The sequence below is a fragment of the Mauremys mutica genome, chromosome 6, assembly GCF_020497125.1.
Source record: "Mauremys mutica isolate MM-2020 ecotype Southern chromosome 6, ASM2049712v1, whole genome shotgun sequence".
NCBI lineage: Eukaryota > Metazoa > Chordata > Testudines > Geoemydidae > Mauremys > Mauremys mutica.
Window position 1 is genome coordinate 78,047,857 of NC_059077.1, and position 27,974 is coordinate 78,075,830.

A 27,974-nucleotide genomic window follows, 5' to 3' on the forward strand; every position below is an offset into this window, starting at 1 on the left:
GGAAAAGACCAATTGTTCTAAATATTTATGAAACACTAGTGACTTTGCTGTTGCGGTTTACCAACAGTAGCACAAGGGAAACATATTTGTAAAGTCTTTGAATTTGATTTTGAAACTAAAATGTATATTCTGAAATAAGCCATTAATTCTCTTGATACTAACTGGAATGTAGTGAAGATGATAGTCATAATTAAGGAATTTTAGAAAATAGCCAGTATCTAAATTTGTTTCCGACTGCCGAACTCAACATGCTGAGGGTTGGCTTTTTGAACATGAGTGGCTGTTGTTCAGTGCTTGGTAGCACTAACTGGGCAATGCAGTTGGATCTATCAAGAAGACTTTGGCCTAAAAACAGGAGAGTGTGAGGAAAGTATTTCTAGAAGGAAAAACAAAAGGGTGGGGTGGAAGGTATGGGTGAGCTTTTACTGCTGAACTAATGGTGGCTTGATCACTGCTTTCTTAATCCCTGCAACAATAACATAGCAGGTTGGTAGTGAGTAGCTGTCCTGCCAAGAGTAAGTTTGTCAGGGAAAAATAAGGACACTGATCTAAACTGATTTAGATACAAAATGATTTATCATAATATACTATAAAATACTTTATTTGAAGCATTACCACTAAAATTATATTTATTTGGTAAACCAAGTTTGATTATAAAGAAACAGCCAAAATTTCATAAGCAAGTAGTGATATTGAGTGCCTCAATTTTTGGGTGCTCAACTTGAGGTACTTTTAAACTACTATATTTTCATACAGGGCTGAATACCCACCCTCTCAAAATCAGGCCCGTAAAGGGATCTGAAGTTGGGCACTTAAAAATGGAGGTACTCTAAATAGCTATTTGCTTTGGAAAATTTAGGCTCATAGTCTGAATATGAAGAGCTGCTGCATATCACCGTACATAGTTATTTATGAAAGAGGTATTTTGTAATGTAATCCATATTTAATGTGTAGACCTCTTTAAAGTGCCAAAATACAAAATCTATAACGTAACATACCTAGATAATATGAAACATGATACAAGTACTTGTAGCATTAGAGCTTTTAGTGCACATTGAAATGCTTGTTTGTACAAAAATATTGTACCTACTTTTCTTAAAAGTAACTCCTAAGATTACTATAACTGCCAGTTTTATTTTTTTTGTTTTGTTTTTTATTTGTTTTGTTTTGGTTTTTCAATTTTACTTTGTGCATTGGACAGCAGTTTGTGAAATGAGTTTCAATGTAGTCAGTCAACTTCCTCTTTTTGTCCGTTTGGGTCTTCTGTAAACCAACAAAAAAGAGAATACATTTAAAAAAAAAAAGAATATGGTAATGAACCCAGAAAAATTTGGTAGGGAGTCTCAGGAGCAGGTGAAGTATTTAAACTACTTTTTATTATTTTGTTACTGAAATTGATTTCGATTTCAAGTTTACCCCTTTAGAGGCTTGATTTTTATTCAGAGGTGCTGAGCAAACAATCTTGCTTTGCCTTAACTGAATATATAGGTGCTCAGTACTCTGAAATTCAGACCTAAATCCATTTTAAGTGTGCTTCCTAGGGCAGGTCTACACTAAGGATGGGGGTCGAACTAGGGTACGCAAGTTCAGCTACGTGAATAGCGTAGCTGAACTCGAAGTACCCTAGTTCGAACTACTTACCCGTCCAGACGCCGCGGGATCGAAGTCCGCGGCTCCAAGGTCGACTCCGCCACCGCCGTTTGCAGTGGTGGAGTACCGGAGTCGACCGGAGCGCGTGGGGAGTTCGAACTATCGCGTCCAGATTAGACACGATAGTTCGAACTCCAAGAAGTCGAACTCACCGCGTCGTCCCGGCAGGTAAGTGTAGACTAGCCACTAGATTAAAAATGTTTAGTGTCTTAACTTGTTCTTCAGGGAAGGCAGCAATTAAATTGCTTTAATGTTTAGTGAATCATAACATAAACTGGCTGTTGTGTGTGAATCCTGCTTATGTGCAAATCTGCTGTGACGGTAGCTGATGTTAACAGACAAGGGGGCATTAACTTCAGAATTATATTGACACTCAGGGGCAGAATCACATTTTAGCTGTCTCTTGGCTGTATAAAAGATTGCTATGTAGATTATCATGCACAAGGTCCCAGTGAGTGCCCTCTTCGAAACTCGTCTCTAGCAAAGATAAATAAACAGACTGGAAATCATTATGCCTTGATCTAAATTTCAACTGAACAGCTACTCACGCCTGGTGTTTGAGTCATCTTTAAGGTCACTTTACACTACAAAAGCAAAGCCATTTATGAGAGAACTCTGCTTTACTTTCAATTGCAGTACTGAGGGTCTGGCATTTAGGATTTCAGCTACTATTTAAATATCACATGTTCATTAACTATTGTCATAGTATTTCTTAATTTTTTAAAAAACAAACTCTACTATATCAATAGATTTCACAACTTTCACTTTTAATTTTCTTTCTTTTCTAGCTATTGTGTTTCTTATTTCCACAGTGAATCACCTTTTATTTTATCTGGGAGAGATTAAAACTGATAGCTCCTTCTTATGAGCCTTGTAAAACAGTATTATGCTTCAAGGATTACTTAATCCATCAACCACATAGAGTCTGTCAATATCTTCTATTCTTAGGCTGGAAAACAGTGACTTTTCAACGCTGTATTTTTAATGCTAATTATTTGGCTATCTAGCATTCTGCATAGATATTTGTTACTTGTGCTATATAAAAAATAACATCTGCACTCTCAGAATGTTGAGCAAATAGAAAACAGATAAAGATAAAAAGAAATTTCATTAAAGTTAGCTGATAATTATCTTTAGAAATTAAATGTGGCTTTTTAGTATTATTATTTATTTTATTATTATTTTTAAATAATACTGAGCATTGAATGAAAACAAGTAAGGTTGTTCCCAAAGTGGACACACTCTTGAAAGCATAGGTCTCGCCAGAGGAAAAAGCACTCATACTGATCTGTGGGAATATCCTCTATTGTGATGTTTCTTGATTTCTTGACTACAGTGCCATTTCTTTTACATCTTTGATTTTTCAGTTTATACGATCTTCATCTTTTTAAAACATGAATGTGGATAGAGCCGCCATTATGGATCTTAGTTATGCAGGTTCCTTGTGAGAACTTGCACTTTATTGCTTCCACATTGTAAAAGTTTCTGTGTCTGCCGTGTACTGTAGGGATGAAATCCTGGCCCCACTGAAATCAGTGGACAGACTCCCATTGACTTCAGAAGCCAGGATTTCTCCCTAGATCTCTAGACCTTTCCTTTTCATGACAGTTCAAAATAAAAAATGTCTGAAGCATTCACCTAATTTGCACTTGTTGGCTATACAATCCAACCGGTATTCACTTATTTGTCCTTATTAGCTAACTGTCCCCACTGTATCATCTATGCTGGAAAGATTTTTATAATGCTTTTCAGTTGCTCTTTTAATGGCTTAAATTATAACAATGTGATACAATTTAAAGTTTTAGACCAAATTCTGACTTTTCACATTCGTAAATCAGCAGAAACACCATTAAGTCAATAAAGTTGCATCTTTGTAAAATCACTGTAACTGAGATCAGAATCGTGCTCTTTATCTCTTAAATGCCAAGAGTGCAATGTAATTGGAAAACATTATCCTTGTATGGTACAAATGGTGTCTTAGTATACACATCAAACATCTGCTTTTGCTTCCAGATTATTGCTTTACAATATTCTGTGTTAGAACTTGAAGGAAATACAGAATCTTATTGTACTATGCAGCATCAATGTGATAGATTCTCACCTCTTGGTACACAGACATATGTGAACTGTGTGCTGAGGATTTTGTTAAATATAAACATTAAACTTTCTATAAGAATTGAGAGACTTGTTCCATTAAAAAAAAAAAACCCTCTGAAATCCAGCAGCCAGTGAAATTTTTCAGAGGCTTTAAAATGATCAGTTTGGTGACAGCATATACTGTATATTTGCATTTGTATTATTTTAGTATTCCTCTATTCCAGTTATAGTGCATCCATAATTAATTAGTTTAAAATTAAACACTCTGTCCTTTAAAAATGTTAGCAGTCTTTTCTTTAGTCCCAATGATCTTAGCAACAGAATAACACAGATGCCTCAGAAGATAAAATTAATAGAATTGTTTGCATGGCAGAGAGCCCTGGAATATACTACAGCTGAGATACTTTAGCCATTTACCTCTTACTTGCCAAACCACAGCAAATCCCTTGTCTTTTGGGTGGGGATGGAGGAGACATCCAGTAAACATATATTGCGATCTTGAGCCATGTGTTCTTTCTGGAATAGGATTTCACTCCTTTTAAAAAAAGAAATAAATACCGAACACTTCAATTTTATTTTGTTACATTCTTCTATCTTCTCTGAACATACAGAATGCCTATTAATCACTAATCTAAAAAAGTAGTAGCATAAATCAGGTGATGTGACTGCTCTAATATGGGGCCTTTCAGTGTGTTGAGTAACCCCAACTCCTGTGGACTTCATTGAGAGTTGAGCTTGACATGTTCCAACATTTATCCTATGGTTTGGTAGTTCTAAATGGAAAATTTACCTTGGAAGCAAAACAAAGTTTTCTTCAGTAATTTTAACAATATCCTCCTGAGGGAAGGTAATTGGAAGATGCAAATATTTTCTCTCTTCTTGAGGCTGAAATTCCTAATTAGTGCAGCCATCACACTTCGTATGGGGAAGTATGGTGAAAAGTAAGAACATGGCCTGGCTATTGAAGGATTTATTGGAAACCCGTTAGCTCCCGTGCACTGTAGGCTAGGGCTTGTAAGTGTTTTCCCTGACAAGGCCACCATTCTGTGTCTGGGAGCCAGAGCATTCCCTTCCTGCCCCCAGGATTAGAGTACATCCAGGTTTCTGGGCCTTCCCATGGACATGACATTCGTGACCTTTTGGGGGCTGGAAAGGGATTTTTTTCCTCACTGTCAGATAGGCCTGGGTTGTGTGGGACTTTTATTTTCATGTCAGTAGCCCAGTAGGTAGATTACGGTGGTAGTTTTTTTTCCTGTTGTCATGACTTGACAAGTGTCTGATAGAGGTCCAGTTCCCTGAGAAACTGAAATTTGAATTAGGAAGAAGATGGGGGGTTTGAGGGGGTGGGGGGAAGAGTTGGAGACATACCTAACATCTGGTATAGTGAGAGGACATCCTCTTTTCCCCAGACCCTAAATCCTCATGTGAAGGGAGAGTTGTGGGTTCCTACCAATAGTGTTAAAGGTGTAGGGGAAAGTGGTGAGTAGTGGGGGCAGCCTTCTGCCAGATAGTACAGATTCCTGAGGAAGGCATACCTGCAGTGAACATGTTGTTGTCAGATAGTTTCCCACAAATATTAAATGAATAAAGTTGCAGTATTGCCAGCCCCAAATGTTAAAAATCATGAATTAGGCCCCTCCAAAAATTATATTCTGCGTTGTCTTTCTTTTGATTTTTGAATACCCTCTGCCTTCTCCCAGTGTGTGTTTGTGACTATTGTTACTCAGTCTCCAAATTTGAGTAAGGTGATCTCTCCCCTCTCCCCCATGCTCTCACAGGAGCTCTCGCTGTGGCTACCTGGTGGTGTGAAGCTCCTTGCTCCTCTCCTAATCCAAAAATTATAATTAATTAATTCTTTGCCCCCCCCCACCTCCACATCTACCCATCCATCAGTTCTGCCCCCATGAATCCCTATATCAACTATGCACACCCAGCCCCCTCATCTGCTCCTCCTGTATCTCCTGGGGGTCTTCATCCTCCCTCTCAGACCTAATGGTCAGCTACAGTGGGGTCATTTTCTCCTCCTTCCCAGACTTGTTGAGCCAGCCACAGAGAATCTTAAACTGCATGCTTCTCTTATAAGCTTGGTGGTGTTGCAGGGATGGAGGAGCAAATTGGTCCGTTTATCACAGGAGGGGAGGAGGGAGCAGGACTGCCCTCCCGATCATCACCAAAAACCCTCAATCAACCAACTAAAACAAAGCAAAACCTCCTAAAAAACCAAAATTTGGCTCCTGAGGGGGAGAAGGAGAGCTCTGCCAGGTCTTATTGCATGCTTTTCTGAAGGAGGTGGGCAGTGGGAAAGGAAGCCAATGGGGGAGGGGGTCCCATAGGCAGGGCTGAAATTTGGCAGTGGCCAGGAACTGCTCCCTATTGGCAAGACTGACTTCAGCCCCAGACAAAATCATGTCATTGGTGAGGAAATTGCAAGAATCTGCAACAACTTAGTTGCAGTCTAAGTAAATAACATTCCAGGTGTCTTGTCTTCTTGCAGTGTCCAGGATAAAGGTTTGCAAACACCATGGGAGACAGCCTTGTATAACTCAGCTGTGGGAATGGAGATCATTGCCACTGTAGTTTTTTAGTTTTCATGGTCCTGGGCAAGGTGGTGCTTCTGCAGTTCAGGTAGCCTCTGAACTCTTGTTATGACTGATTGGTTATGCTGGGAATGGAATAGTGCACATTGCAAATCTTCCCTCTGCCAAACTTGGGCAAGGGGAGGTATATTTTAGCTGTACTTTTTTGGTGTGTGCTTTCCTGAACAGGATTTAAAAATTTTCAGTTAGCTTAAACTAGCATGTCACTTTGTAAAGCTGCAGTTCAACATAATATTTTTGCAAAAGTAGGACTTCAAAGTGAGCTCAGTATTAAGGACTTTCTGATCCATTTCTGCTTTGTTAAAAAAAAGTTATCATGGACGGGAGCTTTTGCAAACTGAAACCTACTCTTCATCCATCAGTGCTGTAATTGCTTCCAGAATGTAAGGTTTAAATCTGCAGGATATTAGTGTCTTGTTCAATTCTCTTTTACCAACTGGCTAGAATTTAATCCTTCTAAATATGTATAGTCAGTGAGAGTCTGATTTCTTCTAACAGTATTTTATACTTAGATTCTTGATGATCATTTCTGAGCCTAATTATTTATTAAAATCTGTATCATTGATATGACAATATTAACATGTAATTTCTCCTTTTTTGGTCTGAATAAATGTTGAACAAAATAAATGTTTTCGATTTCTGTAACATAGTCTTTCAATACCTACAACTTAAATTGCCCCCGTGTTTGTTCCATATGGGATGTAGTAGGAATGGAAGTATGCTTATTTAGCATTTTTTCTTTGGCTGCCCCTATTCTCAATGCATGGGAATGTCTTTTTCAGGGTAAACTTATACTGTGTTAAAGGGGCATTAGCCTTCAGATCGCTGTTACCTTAAGCTAAGAATTCTTTCTTGATACTCTAGCTCACTCTTTGTGCTTATCTAGCAAGCATCAATGGCACTTATTGGTGAGTCCACATGTATGTTTGAGTAAATAGGGATAATGTACTTTTTCATTTTATTGTACTGTAGGACTCTCTTTTCTTGCTCATAACCAGATATATCACTATCAACTTTAAGCATTCCTACTGTTTTTGTAGGTTTTCTGTTACTCTGGATGCCCATGTATTTTAATTATCACCCAGTGACACTTGCTGTACCTCTGCAGGAAGTTGTTGTTATATATGTTGTCAAGAGTCAGCAGTTGTGGATTTCCAGGGGCACAAAGGCTTCCTCTAGAAATGAGCTGAGGCATGGAGAAGGAAAGATGTACAGCTTTGAAGGTAAAAACAAAAAATGAGAATTTGATATGGAAAGAGACAGTCAGACAGTGAAGGGACTTGACGAGAGGGGTCACATAATCAGAATGTTAGGGGGGAGATGGGATTTTAGCTGGGCACAAAATTGTGAGCAAAGGATGGAGTTTCAACCTTAATACTTAATTTCTTGGTTTCTGTTGATTTAAGACCAGTTACTTTTTTTTAATGTGTGAGGTTTCTTTGTAGATTTACTATATTTCAAAATAATTTAGATTCCTTGATGTAGCAAAAAGCTATCCAACAACCTCTCTGGTGTATTGTGCATACATGTCAAGGCCAGCTTTGATTATATGTAATTGGATACTTTAAAAATTGTGCATTATTAACATAATAGAATGTAACCCTTTGGTATTGTAAAGGGGACCTAATCTACCATTTTAAGAACATATCTATTTTTTTAAAAATACTTAAAAGCAGAGTCAATAGGAGTCCAGCTCTCTTATCCTAGGGCAGAATTACTCCCTTGATATTTTCCTAATAGTAGCAACTCCAGAGAAGCCTCTCTTCTGTTTAGTGTGTAAAATATTCATATTCATTTGTCATTTCAATGGAAATATTATTGGCTAATCTTAATTATTTTAAGAGTATGAACATTTAATACGTTTGTTTTTGAGAATAGTTCATTCCCTGTGAAGTTAATCACAAAACCCTGCATATCCAGACTATAGGATTCCTCATGAGAAAACATAACAAAAGCTCTGTAAACTTGAAGGGATCTCCCAGAAATCTGAGCATTCATTATAGCCTGGGAGAATAATATAGTACAATCTCATTCCAGAGGTAATGAATACATGTTTTCAGTCCTACATGTCAAGGCTAACATCCCTAAGATTATCAAAAATCTGTCTTTTTTGATGCAAGCAATGCATCACTGTGTTAAAGTATAATTTAAAGAGTTGATTTTTAAACATTTTCTCAAATATATATCTACACAGTTCTTCTAGGTTTGTTATGTTTGGTACCATTGTGTTCATGGGAGAAAGGGTTTTTGAATGATACCCAGTTTGACCCATTTCTGATGAAATTGTATTCTCAAAATTTCTACAAACTGGAGAATCAGGATCTGGCAGCTGGGAGGTTGGGGGGAAATAGGGGATGGATGTGTGAGTACCCCTGCCACACTGCAGAGGATGACACCACTGAAATTATTATCCTATAGATTTTAAGAAACAAATGATACCTCCCTTTCCTCTATCATTAACTTGCCCACGGAATTACACATGCTCCCAGACTATTAAGGGAGAATTAGAATATATAAGTAGTAAAAAATCTCCAAAGAGTAAAATATACGTTCCCCCGATATATACTGTAGGGCTTGTGATGATTACTCTTTCATGTAGCTATTGCAAGCAATGGAGTATATGGAAGTTAAACAGAATCTTTTTTGAATTTTACATCCTAATCCTTGTTCTGATAGGATCAGTGGGTATTCTCCATATCTACATGCAGTACAAGCCTGGTGGTGAAAGAAAATAATGCCCTATTTTTCATCTGAACATGTCAAACAACCTTTTTATTTACTTTTTTAAAAGTAAATCTAGCGATTACAAGAAAGCAGAACAACAGAGAAATTGATTGGATTGTGAATGATAATAGAAGGAATGTATGAGACTAAATGTAGGCAGTTTTTTTGTTTTTTAAATCTGATTTGCACTGTTGCAATGCTAGCTGGTCTATCTTATCTATCTAATCTACCTATCTAATCTTTAATTATTGACCAGCCAGCAAAAGACTGAGACAGGATTACACAATCCCACAACCTGAAGCAGAAAAGCCCCAGCAGAGGGTGAATCAAATGCTGCAGTATGTTGGCACAAAAATAAGTTAAAACCATTTTTTAAAAAAATTAGTGTCTCCAGAGAACTAGGTGTTTGGTCAGTTGTTCTTAGTGAAGCAAACATTTTAAAACAGAAGTGAGCCCAGATACTTCCTTAAACTGAAGAAGCAATATCATATACATTAATTGAAAATGGTAACATTTCTTAGGCACCAAGGTCATACCTGATTTCTAACAAGTAGGTAATGAACTCTCAGCTCAGACTCTTCACATGTGGTCTGGACAAGTTAAAATATGAACTGAAGACTAATTCAAGCTGCTGGAGAAAAGTAGGAAAATAGTAGGAAATAGAAGGAAGAGCTCACACTCAGTTGTTACAATCTTGGCTGGTACACTTGGCTGAGGCTTTTCCATTTCTTTTCTAGTTGTGCAAACTCATTGTTTGTTTTATTGTAACAAATGTACTCTAAAAACTTCAAGAATGGAATACCAAAGAGGAAAACTTGATGACTGTTCTTTTCCCCATTTCTGAACTACTTAGTACCTGCCATACAATGGGAGACTCAATAGAAGTACATAACAGATTTGTGCAACAAAATGTCATTTTTGACTAAATGGTTTTTTAAAGCTAGAATTGCTGTTCCAGGTGTAAAGCTATTTCCATAACTTAGATAAATATTTTTATAATAATAATACTGTTTTCTGTGGAGAGCAAATTAGCTCTATAGGGACAAGAGTTTTCATGTATATTTTCATGCATTTGGTTCAGTACACAAATATTAAAACACAAGGATGTATAGGATGACCATTTTGATTCCTTGTCTTATTTCACCTTAGCAAGTGTTGGCATTTGTTTTTCTTCATTCTTTAAACTAGGTTCGCCGGGGTATGATGACCTAAGCCCAGAGGTAAGTGGGGCAGTGGGATACTGGGAGGAAACACAAGGAGGAGGGTACAAGACAGGAAGCCTCCTGATTCATACTGAGAAAGTAGGGCAATCGGCTAGTTATCTTAGGTGCATGTACATGAATGCAAGAAGCCTGGGAAACAAGCAGGAAGAATTGGAAGTCCTGGCACAATCAAGGAACTATGGTGTGATTGGAATAACAGAAACTTGGTGAGGCAGCTTACATGACTGGAACACTGTCATGGATGGCTATAAACTGTTCAGGAAGGACAGGTGGGGGAGGAAAGGTGGAGGAGTTGCATTGTATGTAAGAAAGTGGTATGATTGCTCAGAGCTCCAGTATGAAACTGGAGAAAAGCCTGTTGAGAGTCTTTGGGTTAAGTTTAGAGGTGAGAGCAACAAGGATGATGTAGTGGTGGGCGAGTGCTATAGACCACCGGATCAGGAGGATGAGGTAGACAAGGCTTTCTTTGGACAACTAACTAAGTTTCCAGATCACAGGCCCTGGTTCTAATGGGGTACTTCAATCACCCTGACATCTGCTGGGAGAGCAATACAGCAATGCACAGATAATCCAGGAAGTTTTTGGAGAGTGTTGGGGACAACTTCCTGGAACCAAGTGCTGAAGGAACCAACTAGAGGCCATGCTTCTCTTGACCTGCTGCTTACAAACGGAAGAATTGGTAGGGGAAGTAGAAGTGGGTGGTAACCTAGGCAGCAGTGACCATGAGATGGTTGAGTTCAGGATTCTGACAAAAGGAAGAAAGAAGAGTAGCAAAATACGGACCTCGGACTTCAGAAAAGCAAATTTAGACTCCCTTAGGGAAGTGAGGGCAGGATCCCCTGGGAGGCTATTATGAGGGGACAAGGAGTCCAGGAGAGCTGGCTGTATTTTAAAGAAGCCTTATTGAGGGCACAGGAACAAACCATCTCGATGTGTAGAATGAATAGCAAATATGGCAGGCAACCAGCTTGGCTTAATAGTGAAATCTTCGGTGAGCTTAAACTCAAAAAGGAAGCTTATAAGAAGTGGAAATTTGGACTTATGAGTAGGGAGGAGTATGAAAATATTGCTAGAGCATGCAGGGGTGTAATCAGGAAGGCAAAGGCACAATTGGAGTTGCAGCTAGCAAGGGATGTGAAGGGTAACAAGGATTTCTAGAGGTATATTATTAAGAAGGTGGTCAGGGAAAGTGTGGGACCCTTACTGAATGGGGGCGGCAACATAGTGACAGCTGATGTGGAAAAAGCTGAAGTATTCAATGTTTTTTTTTTTTTTTTTTGCTTTGGTCTTCACAGACAAAGTCAGCTTCTAGACTGCTGCACTGGGCAATACAGTATGAGGAGAAGGTATAACAGCGTTTAAAAGAGAACTGGATAAATTCATGGTGGTTAAGTCCATAAATGGCTATTAGCCAAGATGGATAAGGAATGGTGTCCCTAGCCTCTGTTTGTTTGTCAGAGGATGGAGATGGATGGCAGGAGAGAGATCACTTGATCATTGCCTGTTAGCTTCACTCCCTCTGGGGCACCTGACATTGGCCACTGTCGGTAGACAGATACTGGGCTAGATGGACCTTTGGTCTGACAGGCTAGGGACCGACTGGCTAAGCAGCAGTTCTGCAGAAAAGGACCTGGGGATTACAGTGGACGGGAAGCTGGATATGAGTCTGCAGTATGCCCTTGTTGCCAAGAAGGCCAATGGGATATTGAGTTGTATTAGTAGGAGTATTGCCAGCAGATTGATGGAAGTGGTGATTCCCCTCTATTCGGCACTGGTGAGGCCACACCTGGAGTATTGTCCAGATTTGGTCCTCCCACTACAGAAGGGATGCAGACAAATTGGAGACAGTCCAGTGGAGGGCAACGAAAATGATTAGGGGGCTGAGGCACATGACTTACAAGGAGAGGCTGAGGGAACTGGGGTTATTTAGTCTGCAGAAGAGAAGAGTGAGGGGGGGATTTAATAGCCGCCTTCAACTACTTGAAGGGGGGTTCCAAAGAGGATGAAGCTAGGCTGTTCTCAGTGATGGCAGATGACAGAACAAGAAGCAATGGACTCAAGTTGCAGTGGGGGAGTTCTACGTTGGATATTAGGAAACACTATTTCACTAGGAGGGTGGTGAAATAGTTTACCTAGGGAGGTGATGGAATCTCCATCTGTAGAGGTTTTTAAGATCCGGCTTGACAAAGTCCTGCCTGGGATGATTTAGTTGGTGTTGGTCCTGCTTTGAGCAGAGGATTGGACTGGATGACCTCCTAAGGTCTATTCCAACCCTAATATTCTATGCTTCTCAGAAGTGATGTCCCTGAAATGAATAACTCATGGAATGTTGTTAGTGTCTAACTATGCTGGTCAGTTGCAAATGTGATGTCACATTCCCTTAAGTACCACCTTGCAGAAGTGCTATACAGGAGCTGGTGTTATAACATATATAACAGAATTGCTTTATCTGGTTTAGGATACTAGCTGTTAGATTGGATGCTTTGCAATTCAAAGCACAGGCATTGTATCTCTCTTTGCAGTCTACTTATAACTGGCTGCATGAGTTATGAACGTCAAAAAATTGCTTGAGCCCCACTACCTAATTGCATGAGCCCTTACATCTCTCTCATTACAAATTAAGCTGTGTGTCTGTGTGCATGTGTATATATAATGAGCTGTTTAATTAATTAATTAATTACAATTAAATATTAATTTTCAAGGTTTCACCTCAGCTTTTATGTTTGTGCTGTTCCAAAAGCAAATTGGTGTCAGATTATGGGGGAGGGGAGTATATTCCCACAGGGGTGTATGTGTATATAAATATGTACCACCTGTGAGAATTGAGGTTCTTCTTGTCAGGAGGGAGAATATGTAACATGATCTGTATAGTTGAAAAATGCATGAAAACTGTGGGAAGACAACTCATGAAGATCTGGTAGGTGCTGTGTACAAAGTAGAAAGCCAAGAGTAAAGTGATTATGCTTTAGACTTGAATTCTTTACAGTAGTTGAATAGTGCAAGTATTTATATTGGGCAGAAGCTCAGTCAAGCTTGTCACTTTGGAGAGTACAAGTTTCTAAATTATGGGAATAAAAAATAGCTATCATTCACATGAGTGAAGACAACTGGAAATTAAATAAAATCAAAGCTTGTCTAAAATGCTGTGTTTTACATGTTCTGTTATGTCATAGGTTATTTGGTACATATCTGTGAAACTATGAAAGGCCAGGCATCCTCTCAGACCTTCCTTTCAACCACTGAATTTAATCTTGATTTTTTTTTAAATTCTTTTTAAAAAATTCAGTTGTTTACAAATCCAGTCTCTGGCACAAAAACTTAACTAGGACACTCCATCTATAATTTTTTTAAGTTAATGTATAAAAATGCAAATTTAGTGGGAAAAGGAAAAGGGGAATATATATGCGTGTGTGTGTGTGTGTGTTTTAGAAGTAACTCAAAACAGTAGAAAAAGAGTGTCCAGGTGTAGTTAATTTACCATAAGGACAAATGTCATGATCTAGGTTTATTTAATTGCTTGGTTAAATCCTAACAAGCTCCTTTTGCATACTTCATTAGTGAATGTTCTGTGCAGCATAGTTGTCAGTGTTTCAAATATACCTGTGTATGCAGAATATCTTTTTTTTTCCTAGCATACTTTCTTTCCTAATTTTTGCTGATGTAACTCTATTCATAATCTTATAGTTTACCTGGCATTGATGGTTGGGAATATCTTTGAAACTCCTCACCTGTATTGTAGAAAAATATTGTGAAGAATGATACATTAGTAATAAACTTCAAGTATTTCTGCTTTAGACACTAAGGTCTAGAGTCTGGAATCAGATTTACGTGGGCCTTTATGCCCACCCAAAGTTCCAATGGAGTTAATGAGGCTCTGTGCACATATAATTGATGGATTGGAAATTTTACCAATATATATAAAGTAGAAGCTAACATCTTACTCTAATATAAATTTATGGAAAAACAGAATTTAGGCAAATGCATTTCTGTTTGTTTACTGGAGAAACTACATGAAAAACAGGAAAGATTGCTTTTGGAACTGGAAAATCTAGGAGAGATTCACTAACCATAGCTGACATTAGGAATTTGGAGTTAGTTCACAGAAGCTGAAGATTTTTTGGTGTTCTGCTCTTATGGTTAGAACTAGTAGATTTTTTTTTTAAAGTGGATTTTGTTGATGTGGGCACACACTTTATTTTCCCAGATAACTAATACATACAATTATTGTTATTATTTTATTATTATATATAAAATAATTTTACACACAATAAACTACATAAAAAGAATATTATTAATATTGTAAAATCAAGCACTCAAAAGCTAAGAAATGCTAGATTTAAGGTTACCTGTGCAACTTTAATTTAGCCCCCTTTGAGCATTATGATATGGCCTTTAATTACAAGGTTGCATATTGCTTTTCCAAAGGATTCCCGCCTCACTCAGTGCACAGGATGGACCTTCTCTGGGGAGAAATCAGGGTTGTGTAGATAAGGCGAGACTGTTGTCTGTAGGAGCCCTACTTCATTTGTTGCAGAAGTTAGAAGCTGTGCAGTGAATAAGGCAGAGAATTACAGGAAGATAAATATGCTCTCATGGTTAGGGCCATTGAATACTGCCTTGGATGACTGGATTCTGTCCATGCCTCTGCCACAGAGTCCTATGTGATGTCAAGTCACTTAACCAAACTTTTCAAAGTTGATCACTAATTGTGTTTCTCATTTTCTGGGTATCTCACTTCAGACCCTGGGATCTGATTTGTAGTAGTGCTTTGCACTCATAGTTGCAACCAGGCTCAATGGGAACTGTGCTTTGAATATATAAAGAGCCATATATATATTCTGAAGCACTCTGAAAAATCAGACCACAGGCATGCTCAATTGGGCACCCAAAATTAGACAATACGTCTGACCTTAATTTCTCTGAGCCTCAGTTCTCCATCTGTAAAATGGGGATAATAACCCCTTGTCTCACAGTGCATTGTGAAAATAAATGCATTAATGTTTGTGAAGCACTCTGATACTAAGGTGATGAGTACATAGAAAAGCCCACGAGGAAGTTAATTCTTTCTTCATAGCAAGGCTTTCATAGTGTGTAGTACAAAAGCCAAGGACCACACAGTAAACTATCAGAATAAAACATTAAGTGAGCACTATCTATTCTATGCATTGAATGAGGCACGGGTCCTCTGGAAATGTAGTATGTGATTTGTAGTTAAAGACTGTGTCATAATGTCTACTCTCAAAGAGAATGAATTAAGGTTTCACAGGCAACCTTAGTTCTGCCATTTCCTAACATTTGAGTGCTTATCTTCACAAGATTAGTCAGTCCCATTTCTCTCCCAGTACCATAGCTCCTCATCCGATCTGTCTCACCCCTTCCCAAGCTCTACTGGTTCTCAGTGCTGGCCTGCTTTCCCAGACAATCACATTCTCAATTCCCCCACACCCACATGTCCCATCTGATCTCATTTCCCTGTCTCCTCCTCCCCACCATTTCCTTCCCCAGCTCCTAGTCCCAGTCTCCCCCTGGTCCCAAGTCCTAGTCCCAATTTCCCTTTCCCTGCCAGCCCCCATCATCATTTCTTCTCCCACTCTGACTCCTTGTCCCAGTGTGCTTCCACTATCACAGCTGTTGGGATCATGTCTCTCTTGCATTCAAATCTGGCAGCTTCCTCTTCCACGCTGCCTGGGCTCAATATGGGAGTCATTGAGAACACAGGACAGAAAGGTTCCTTGCTCTCAGTTCAGGTTCCTGGAAACAACCTGCAGCATCCCAGAGCTGTAATTGCACAGTAAGTCCTGCTCAGCGTGAGGCTGCTGGAGTATGCTTGGTATACACAGAGTTTTCAGGTTATTGAGTTGCTAAAATCAAAGAATTCTTTACTGGGTAGGTATGAGCTGTGATTTTTTTTCCAAAGGTTTATAACTTGGCCAATTTGGGTGAATTTTCATGGGGATAGCCAAAGAGACATACCTGGCACAGAGATCATCACCTGCCAAATACCAACTCCCTTCTCCAATGCCTGGGTACACTAGAGAATTTCAAAGAAAAGGCCTCGAATTTTTTAACATGGGCAACAAAATAGATTTTTCACTAGCCTCATTCTCAGAAACAGCTGAATAATTCTGTCTGAAATTTTCCAAAGAAATACAGCCTGAAGCAAACAGTATGGAAAACTTCAGCCTGAACAATTAAAGATTGGTAAAGTTTTATAAGCAGCTGAAACCAGAGTCTTATAACGGGAACTGTCAGGCTCTCTTGTTGAGTCAAAAACAAAATCCACTTCAATTTAACCTTAAACAGTTTCTTTTAGCCTTTATTTTGTACCTTTTATGACAGTGCTACCATCACCCATATATTCCCTTTATTCCCAATTTGTTGTTTGACTTTATTCATAGTGTGATTTGAGTTATTGAATGACATTGGATATACAGACCTACCGAGCTACATTTGGATTCATATCAGAATGGAAGCTAGATGATCTGTTTTAAGTACTCTAGTTTGTAACAGAGTAGTTAGTTATTCATTTTGTTTTAATTTAGTTTTACAGAGCATTACTTTATTCATTCAAAAGTGTAAAGTCTATTGACTGCCAAAAAGACACTGAGTTCTATTTTTTTCTCCTCAAGAACAAACATTTGAACTTTGCCAGATAAACATGTTCTTTGAAATGTATTACCATATATTCAGTCAAATTTCTATGGTTTCTTTATTCAGTTGATTGCAAAATGGAGAATGTTTATTAAAATAAAAAGCAGTACCCAGCTAGCATTTTATGTTACCTTTGCTGATGTAGAAGATATAACTATAGCTTACTAGGGATCTTCTCCATTTATCTCAGCTGTCATCTTCTGCTTTGCCCTATAGAGCGGTCGTTGTTGTTGTTTGTATCAGAGTAGTGCCTAAAGGCCCCCATCAGGGCTTGTGCTGTATGCTGTACAAGCATAAAGAAGATGCTCCATGTCCTAAATAATCCTGGTTCATGACATCACAGTTTGTAGTCATGGAAACGTAACAATTTCTATATTGTGACTTCACTGCAGGATCCAATAAAGGGCCATGTTGAATGAAGGACCAAGTCTCTTGTTGAAACACATAGCTTTGACAATTATAAAACATGACAAAAAATGAAAATGTTTGATTTACGTTTTTTTAATGTCAGAATTGTACATACAGAAGGACACGAGTGTTCCATTTGAGTTGCTGCAGCATTTATAAGCGTGCTTTACCACATAGTAGATTTTTGTATAAACATAACACAGAACTCACTGTTTCTGAAGATGACTGAGCCACTGCAGTAATGAATGAAAAATGTGTAAAATACAGTGCACCCTTAGTTTAAATTTACCTTGCTTTTCCAGTCCTTCAGCTCTGAACTGCTACATTATTCCCTCAGTTGTGTTGTGATTGTGCAATAGCATTTAGCTTACAAAATATTTTTTGATTCTGTGGCACAACTGGGTTGTACTATGTGTGTATAATATCAATAACAGCTGGAAACTAAATGCAACGTAAAAATACAGAAATGCTGCCCATTAAAAAAGAACAGTAGAGATTTTTCTTGTGCTTTACTGTGGATTTAAATCAAAGTAACCTGAAGCTAAGGAGCTGTACTCTGAGTACCAGCACTTCTAATTTTAACTTCCGAAAGGAATGTATTAACCAATAGTTCAATATAAAAGCACATTAATCACTGATACAGGGAATTAGTTCTCCATGGTGTCATTAACAGAAATATGGTTTTATTCCCAGAGATACCTATGCATTTTGAAAACAGCAAGATATTTCTCGTCTTTTTTTTTTAAAAAGTGTATAAAATTACAAGAGCATTTACATCATAATTTGTCACCAGTGTAGAAATTCCTCAGCAATGCTATACATTCCACAAAACACATATAAATTCCTAATGTACCTTTCAATAATGTTAAAGTGTAATTTAGGATGATAGGGCTAACTTTTCCACTGCCTTGCACTTTGTAAATAGTCCATACTCTTCATAAATTAATGTTAGAGAACATTAATGAGGAGCTTCTCTGTTTGGAACAGTGGACCTGTGTTTAAGCATTACTAACCTGGAAGTTTTTTCATAGCCAGCTCTTGATAGAACTCTTTGCTGCTACGCTTGTATTCATAAATCTGAAGATCCTCTCTGCAGGATGCAACCGCAAAAGCGTGCATATGTCAATGGAGGAGAAAGTTCTCTCCCTGCTTTAAAAAGAATCTGTCGGATGACAGCAGACATTCTTCAGTTTGTACAATTTGCAGGAGATTTGCCTTGCCTTGACTTTCCTCTTTGCCCGAGGAAGGAGGCAAGTCATGTAGTCTTGCTTTCTCAGCACTTGTGGCAGATCTAGATGGAAAGGCTTTTATGTGAAAAAGGAGAATGAAGATTGGGGAGAGAGATAGGAGAGGAAAGATAACTGAGTTAACTTTCCCATACCCCAGCCATCAGTGAAAATATTTAAAGAGTATTAATCTGATTGGGAGTTTAAAAAATTAGGACACCTTAAGGTAAAAAGTAAAATTTCACTGTCTTCCACTTCCTGCTTACTGTTTAATGGCTAGGTAAAATAAGTTTGGTACTCAGTCTAGTTCAAAGTAGACAAGTGTCCTCCTCACAGAACACAGCATCTCAGTTTTACTCAGTATCCTTGTTGTTGGTCTTAGAAGAGATTCCAGGTTAAAACAGGCATAGAGAATAAACTCTCCTTTCACCCCTAAAAGTTGTTACCTACTTCAGAGTCAAGAACACATTGGTGGGGCAGGATGGGGAAGCCTGTGCTCAGTCGGCTTAGTGGAAAAATACAGAACTTACGTTTTCAGAGTTGTTAGTCTGACCCTTTTAATTTACATTGCTTGGTCACCTAACAACTTATTAAAATATGTTTGGAACAGTGTTTTATTAGTAGATATTGAGAATGAATAAAACCTAGAATGAAAATGGATTTTCAGTTCTCAAGTCAATAGAACTATAGTTTTTTAATCTCTCTTTCACCTTGCAAACACTCCAGTCCAGTATTTCAGTTTTCTAGAAACAACCATTCATCTGTCAACATGATGAAACTGGCATGTCCTATTAATCTAGAATAAGGCTACTGATGTATAGTAGGATGTCCGCAGAGCAGCCTTCTCATTGTTTTTTTTAAAAGAATCCATTATAAAACTAGTAGACTTTAACTGCTGTTTTCTGCTAAAATAGTTTTCTGCTAAAATAGGATACACCAGCATTCTTAATACGATACAATAAAATAATAGTACCAAATACAAATTAATTATTTATGGTATTTTGGCCCTAAATATTGTCTTGCTTTTCTATTTGCTTCCTTTTTATCTAAAGTGAGTAATGTGGTTTTTTTTAATGTTTTTTAAATTGAAGGGCCTGATTCAGCAAAAACTAGAATATCTGGCTATATGCTTGTTCAAATATGCAGCTATGGGACTATTCACAGGACTCTGTGTGTGTCAGAAACAGACAGTGATTTCTTTTTAGCCCCCTTAGATTGCCTCATTAGGCATTCCATTCCGTCCCATTTTCTAGGTTGTCTTTATCAGCTCAAGCCAAATGCCACTTATCGTAGTTGAACTCTCAGCAGTGTTGACAGTTTTCTTCCAAGTGGTCTAATCAGGGTCATGTTTTTCCTAACAAACTTATATCAGGCCAGCTGGGAGGAAATGGCTTTAATAGGGCTGAGACTCAGAGTTGGTTATCTGGGCTCCTCCATGACTGACAGGCCCATTTCTGAGGTTTTCCAAGGAGGTCGATTTATATTGCTGTGACAAATCCATGGTACAAACTAGACTGATGAATAGTGGTGTCACCCCACCCCTCTTACTTGGGGTGCACTTTACACTACTTCGCTGCTGTAGCTCCAGTCTGGACAGCTCACGAGCAGCCTCCAGCATGTAAGGCACTCCCAGCGGGGTGTGTGTGTGTGTGTGTGTGTGTGAGTGCTGCAGGCTGCCAGCTTCACATTGGCTCTTCCTAGCCTGAATTAGACTGTAGGGTGACCCCAGCGCATACTCAGTCCCAGATTCCCCCCAAGTAATGTATGTTCTGTACTGCCCTGCCCTCTGCTGGACAAATAGGTCAGTTATTTCATCAATGGAAATAATATATACAGATCTTGTTACCTCAACTGGAATTTCCCCAAACACTTCAATCTAGACACACTGGCTTATATAAAACAATAATACAAGTTTATTAACTAGAAAGAGAAATTTTAAGTGAATGCAAGTAATAAGGCATAAAAGTCAGAAATGGTTACCAGAAATAAAAAGATAAAAATTAACTGATGCCTATCTTAACACACTGTGTTAAATTCAAAACAAGGCTTTCTCACCGTGTTTCAGCATTCTTACTGATTGAAGTTCTTTCAGTCAGGATTCCTCCCCCTGTCCAACATGCTTCCTTTGTCCATAAGGTTCTGTGAATCCATGGATGCCGTGGGAAGAGAGAAAGGGAGGGAGTAGGTTGATGGAACAATTTTTATAGTGTGGATGCTAGAGCTATTTAACTGAACTGTAAACCCTCTATATAAAGGAAACCACTTCAAGCCGGGGGGGTGCAGGAGAACTCCCAGCACCTATGGGAGGGATGTTTTGGGGTGTCTCCCCCTCCTTTTCATAGTGAGAGGTAGTGGGATTGATGCCCGCATTCTCCACAAAAACTGACAGATTTTTGTTATCAATCTGCCTGGGCCACAGTTGATCAGGCTGGGCCACAAGATCATTTCTGGAGACAGACCTGTTTGTCAGCTTCTGGTTGGTTCCCTATACATTGGAATCCTATAACTTTACATAAAATGTGGCCACACATTTTATCAGGACAATGTTGACCAGCAAATTGAGTTTTCAAATGATACCTAACTAAGGATTTTTTGTACAAAGATTATTGCAATAGTGTGCAAGGGATGAATACAGGAGTACAATCTGTCACAATTGGATAGTTCCCTGTTCTTCCCCAAGTATTGGATAGGTAGGAGCCTATAAAAGGCATACATGCTCCAGTCCCTGGTTGATTATGCAACTTGTAGTTCTGGAGCAGTTTTCTTCCTTAAAAAATACAAATTATTGTATATTTCTGTTTCAGCTGTTGTCTGATTAATATGGCCTAGTGCAGAGCCACATTTACAATGTCGGGGACTTAGATGAGTCAGAAGGATGCATCTATTTTTAACAGGTTATAAAAGTTTAACAACTTCCTTAAAGTGATTATGCAAATGTTTAACATGCTCTTCTGTTTTGTGTAGTGTTTCTTTATATCATATGAGATTTGCAAATGTAAAGGAATTACTAATTATTATATGAAAATAACAGTATTTTTACTAATTTGTCATTTAATCGAATCTATAATCCAGGTGGTTGGGAACTGGAATTTTCATTCCACAGGAATTTCCAACATTTTGAAGAAAAATATCATTCTGAATTGTAACAAAAGCCAACATTTTGTAATTTCATGCAAAATGAAAATTAGGGGAAAAAATGATTTGGGACCATCATATCATTTTGTTATGATAGTGTTGACATGTTTAGTGTGTTTCTTAAATATTTTAATATATTCTGTGTATATTCTGTATATACAATATTAACATAAATACATAAACATCTAAACAAAGTTGAAATTAAACATCTTAAGTTTTTCCCATTAAAAAATTCATTGAGATCAACGTGTTCCTGAAAAAATGTTTTGATTTGTATGAAAGTGAATGATTTTTTTTAACATAAAACTATTGAAAATTTTTCAAATGGGGTCTAAAGCCATTTTTAAATTTGCCTCACAAATACTAGAAGTGAAGTGTCTTATAAATGCTTACAATGATTTAAAAATATCCTTTTTTCCTCTTTTTATGGGGAGGAGTCAGAATTGCAACCCTGTTAATATTTATTTGTAGTACTGTTTTTATATAAGGGTGACTTTCAGCTACTGAAGATTCTTTAGGAGGTAGATTATATAAATCAGATTTTTCTTAATTAGAATTCATTGCATGATATGGAAACAGAGTGAGCAAGATAAATTAGTTTGTTCTGCTTAATTCCCAGCTGTATTTACCTCTTGCACTGAATTTTCATGATTATCACAGTGTAGTTTTGAATATAATCATATGGCTTTGAGCTGTGAGATGCTTTTTGAGGTAGCAGACATAGGAGGCAGTGCTAGGTTTAAACAGGCAACATATTGTTCAGGTGGGTAAACATTGTCCAGAGGAGTTTGCATGCTAAGGATGTTATTTAAACAGTATGTAATTCAAAGTTGAGTCCACTGGGATTGTCTTGCTAGACTTCAAGGAGCTGTTAGAATTAAGTAATAAATGGAGGAGGCTACTGAATAGATGAGAAATTAGTTATGATCAGAAAATGCATTTTCAATTGTAAAATGTAGGCCCGAGAGCAATATAAATAACAACCCTGTAGAAACAATTAGTTCTCATGAAAATTTGGGAACCTTTATAGATGAAAATGAATAGCTTTCTTTTTACAATGCTGTTGAATTTTCAGACTTTTTCAACAGAATTGGGGGAAAAAAATCTCAAACATATTCATTCTTAGAATAATACAACTTAACAAAAAATTTGGCCTGAGTAGATAACCCAGAAGGCATTTTGCCTAAGGTCAGTCTCTCTCTCTCTCTGTCACTCTCCTCTCTTCCCACCTCTGCTTCTTTGCAGTTCTCTATTATTGTAACATATGGGCTAATGCCCTGATGTTGCAATGAGAAGTGGACCCTGCTCATGCCTGGGACCTGGTTTGGTTGCAGGAATCTGCCTTTGTGTATCTCCTACAGAGATCAGGGCCTCAGTGTATTATGTCCAGCTGTACTGAGCAATTCACAGAGGATAAGAGCCTGCTATTGTGACTTGACAATAGAGTGAAATTTTTCAGTTGAATAAAAAATTTGCAAAAAAAAAAAGCAGTTTCAGGAAGATGAAAATGATTCATAAGTTCAGGTCAGTTTTGACAAAGTTTTAGACAAAGGAAAAATGAGAGGAAAATTTTCAAAAATTAAAAATGGTTAGAGCAGACATTTTCAAAATGAACTGTTTTATTTCAAAGTATTTCAAATTGACATTTCATTTTGAAATGTTGCTGTGAAACTAGCTGTTTCATTTTGAAATGTCACTTTGACATAACATTCAAAATGTTTTGTTCAACCCAAACTAATTGTTTTCAGTTTTTGGTTTTGGTGAGAAAAACCAACAACATTTCAGCTTTGGTTTGAAATGACAGTTTTTCCATCTAGATTTTTCTGTTCTGCTACTAAACCAAAAAAATCAATTATTCATGCAGCTCTCCCAAATGTTACTCCTTTTTCCTAAATACAGGCCTGTGTGCAGCTGAAAGTCCTAGGTTCAGTCTTGGCTGACCACCCTTGGCTGAGGCTGTCATTATTGGTAGGTTTGTTTGTTTGTTTAAAGTTTTCAGGGATGGTCCACTAACTCTTATAATTGTATGTGCAGATTATACATTCCAGTTTATGTACTAGTTTTCTGAGATAAATATACTTTTCTGCATATTTAAATTATTTTTAAAGAGATTTTTCAAAGTTAGAGTGAGAGATGTGATTCAGTTATTGTCCTCGATGTATGCTGTTCTTGACTATCTATTGTTCCTATAATTACAAAATTGTGTACCATGTCCAAGCATCTCAGTGATTTCAGTATTTCTGTTATATTGTTTTCCAGTACAAGATATACTATTACTTTTAACCATTTTTGTGAGTTTCAGGAACTGTTCTCACAAAATATTAAGTCTTCCATTATTAGATATTCTATTTATAGTTTTTTCCAGTGGCCCACAATTGGAGAAGTTGTCTTGATCCATAGATTTAGGAATCTTTCTATAAAGAGCAAGAATAAGAGTAGTTTTCTTATTCCTGGCTTAAATCATTCAAAGACATCTACTCCTAATGTTCATGTCTTTAAGTCCAGCTCACATTCTCTTAATATTTTACTCTCTCTTTATTTATTTTTATTTATTTATTTCAGCGTGAATTTAAAATAACATCCAGTAGTTCATATTATCTGTATGAAAGAAGGCCTGGCTGTTTGCATTTCTTACCAAAATCTGGGGCAGTATTATGATTTTTATTATATAAAAATGGGAGAAATGTACATTCTGTGAACCAGCATTAGAGCCAGTATTTATCATCTACATTCTCATTCCATTCTTTTGTTATTCTGTCATATTTACAGTCTGCACTCCATAAAATAATAGGATTCACATAGTTAGTCTTCTAAAAAACAGTCATGAAATTATACATTCAAGACATAATCTTGATTACTGAAAATTCAACTCATTTAATGAAATTTTCTAATGCAGACAGCTTTGTTAGTTCCATTCTCTTCTCTAATTGTCAATAAACTCATATTCTGCATTCTTTTCCTTTAAAAATATCATCTACATATATTTGTATTACAGGTTGTTCATCTCTGAAGAAATTCTTCCATTTATAGTGATATTTACCCCAACATCTAAATACTTTCTTATTCAGACCAACTTTGAAAGCACTATTTCTTATTTTTTATATTACAAATATCTGCTCTCTGTTTGGTCATAAGCCTCACATATGCCCAGTTCATCTTCATATTTATAATAATACTACTTATATTCATATCTGGGTAAAATATAGTGTCAAAGTTTCAGGATAGATGCACCTCAGAACCTCCGTGGTTTGCTCAGGGTATGTCCCCTTAGGTCTCAGGCTGCCAGCCATCATCTCACTACAGGCAGAATCCTGTGACTCTGTCTCTCCAGAGCAGGGATTTAGGTTTGCAGTCCCTCTGTAATTCACTGTAGTTATCCCACAGGTGTAACCTAACCTACCTCAGCACCTGCAGTTTCACTCCTTTCCTTTTCTCTATGACAGTATTCTGTCAGCCTTCACAAAGGAAAGTGCATTTATTTAAGGCAAAAAGCATTACAGAGAAAAAAATATAATAAACAATCTAAATCCATATTAAGTTTACGAGAGTTTATCCAGCTTCCACATGGGATTCTGTTGTCAGTCCTTCAAACCCATCCAGCAGGGCGTGTCCTCTGGGTTAAAGGTTATTGCTAGTTTTTCAGATCAAGAGCCCCCTCAGTCAATTTAAGCTCAGCTTTCATACCAAAACCTTTCTTGGTTTCCTAGGCCTCTGGAAACTGGTCTGACCCATAATATGCAAAAATCCCCAGAGGTCAGGACCTCTTTGTAGTTGTTTGTGTCTTGGGATGTACAGTAGTCACCTTCCGCTGATCGTAGTTCTTGGGGGGGAAGCTCTGCAAAGCACCCCCAGGAAGTTAGATTACAATCCCCTTACTCTCTCACATGCAGATAAAGTCGATACAAATAGACTCAAAGATACGCCTGTGTTTGTCATATGTATCACACACAGCTTTTTTGTTAAATTCATTAATATTTTGAAACAAAGTTTGAATACCAAAATTACCAGCCTCTTGAGTTCCAGTCCAATTTCCATCCAAATAATTGAAAGACACTCACTGACTTCAAAAGGAGTTGGATGAGCCTGTGACTAATATTACAGAAACCATTAGTTAGCCATTGTGACAATGTTTTTTGTTTTGTTTTCAATGTTTTGCAAATACAGAGAAGAGAACCTGTGTTTATCTCTAACATAATGTACAAGCATTACTGTGACACTCCAGCTGGCGATGGGAGAATGTCCAAGCAGTGAAGGTGAGATGGTCTAGCTGGAGAAGGAGCAGAATGTTGCATCTTTTCCTGAGAATTGGAAGAAGTAATATGTGAAGATTGAAGAAGTGTTCTTAACTAGGATTTATTTTAATCCATCTTGTGCTCTTCTACATATATGGTCTTTATGTTGCCTGGTCTTTTCCATCTTACGTGTCTCTTCTGTAGAAGACCAGAAAATATATTTGCTTGAAAGTCTAAAAGCAGAAATAGCAATAACATTTTTTTTGCAATACAGTTTGCTTTTCTTACTATCATGGTAGAGGTGGTTTTCCAGTTTATAGATAAGAAGCATCAACTATGTCATTGTCCGGCTATACCGAAAGAAGGACAGGAGACACTTGATATAGTTTTAATCAGGCTACAACTTTATTATTAGATGTCTGGGACTACCCAGCAGATAAAAGTGTACAGTGTAGGTAACTCCATGTTCATTCAATAGCTCTCTGGGGACTTCCACCCCTCCCTCTTTTTCCACCCAGGCCCCCCCAGCCAACCCATTGCCACCTTTACCAACCCTCCCCCACCAAAGGAGGGTTAAGGTGTGCTATAAGAGAGGGTAGGCTCCCTGCTGTACCAGTCATCGGATCCCTGAATCCCCCTTCTCTTTCTGCTCCTTTAACCAACAGCTCCTTTTTAAAGTCCTTTACCAAGCCATTTATCCAGTCCCTGTATCCCTTCCCTATGGAGTAACTTCACTGGACATCTGCCCAACACTTACATAATGAATTGTGATATAAAAGCCTAACACCTTTCCATACTCCCCATAACAAATCCCTCCCTGAACCAACTGTGGGGAAGGTGGAAAAAAAAAACACTCTACCTAGGCCAATCTGGTAGGGAAGGAAAAACCCCTGGAAAGGAGCAGCTAGGGCGATGCACATAGCAGATCCTAACCAAACCTGGTATTTTCCCACCTCAAGGGGAGGGAGGGGGTGCCGCTCTGCCTGGTCCAGGAAAAAGGAGCTTCTCCCACCATGCTTGCCCCTTTTGACCTACCCAGTCCTTCTGGGCCCTGGAGATGAGTTAGCATCGCCACACTGATGAACTCCCCCTTTTGCAGCAGCTTCTGAACCTTGCTCCCCCTCCTGGCCATAAAGCACTATTCCCTCTCCCCCGGCAGGCTGGACAACAGTCCTCCCCTCTCCTCGCCTGATTAAAGGTGTGGTGTGGACATTTTCAGACTTACCTGAAAGCACTTTCATGTGATTACTGTAGTGGAAACACTGTTGTGTTAAGTCTGTAACTTCTTATTTAAGGTACCAGAAGCTTTTAAAAATTGAATTACTATTCATTCTACCTGTTATCTTATTATAATCTTCAAATACAGTAGACAGAAAAATGATTTTACATTGCTTTTAAAACTATGTTACAGATTGGAAAAAGAAATAGTTGCAGTTGTAACAAAAATGACACATCCTTTATATACTGTGGATTTTATTTTTATTTATATATATATATATATATATATATATATATATATATATATATAATATATATATATATATATATATATATATATTTAGGTACTGTACCATCCTATTACTAAATCCTTATGTTGTGATTTCATTTTTTATTTGCATTTATCAATTGGGATTTCAAGCTGTGCATTTCTGAATCTCAAAACAGTTCAGTTGTAACATGAACAATATTTGGGAATTTCTATAGTTGAGAAGTTGTTTGTTACTAGATTAGTTCTTAGAGTTCCAAGGAAACGTGGTGTTTAAAATATTTCTAAAATAAATTGATGTTCTCTCACTTTTTTGCTATAAACTTTCATGTTATATTTGATTTAAAGATATATTTCAGCATATTTAAAATCAATTCCAATTAATATTGCTGAAACTCTAGATTGCAAAGTTTAAAATTGCCATAAGTAATAGTAAGAAAATACTAATTTTATAAATGTAATTGAGTGCTTTGAAATGGATGCTTGCATAACACGAGCATTGGTTTGACACAGTAACTATAGATAGCAATTTAGATCAGGGATAC

At 37.7% G+C, this 27,974-nt stretch overlaps 1 protein-coding gene and 1 long non-coding RNA gene across 5 annotated transcripts in view; one reads left to right on the forward strand and one right to left on the reverse strand.

The window, feature by feature from the left end:
• The window catches only part of CHSY3 (chondroitin sulfate synthase 3), a 245,392-nt gene that overhangs the window by 90,160 nt on the left and 127,258 nt on the right, over positions 1 to 27,974 (forward strand). The window lies entirely within an intron of this gene.
• On the reverse strand, positions 1,168 to 17,217 carry LOC123372322. The gene is made up of 3 exons (XR_006580212.1): positions 17,074 to 17,217; positions 4,165 to 4,282; positions 1,168 to 1,263 (listed from the first exon to the last, which is right to left on the reverse strand). It is a non-coding gene; the product is annotated as an uncharacterized LOC123372322 (long non-coding RNA).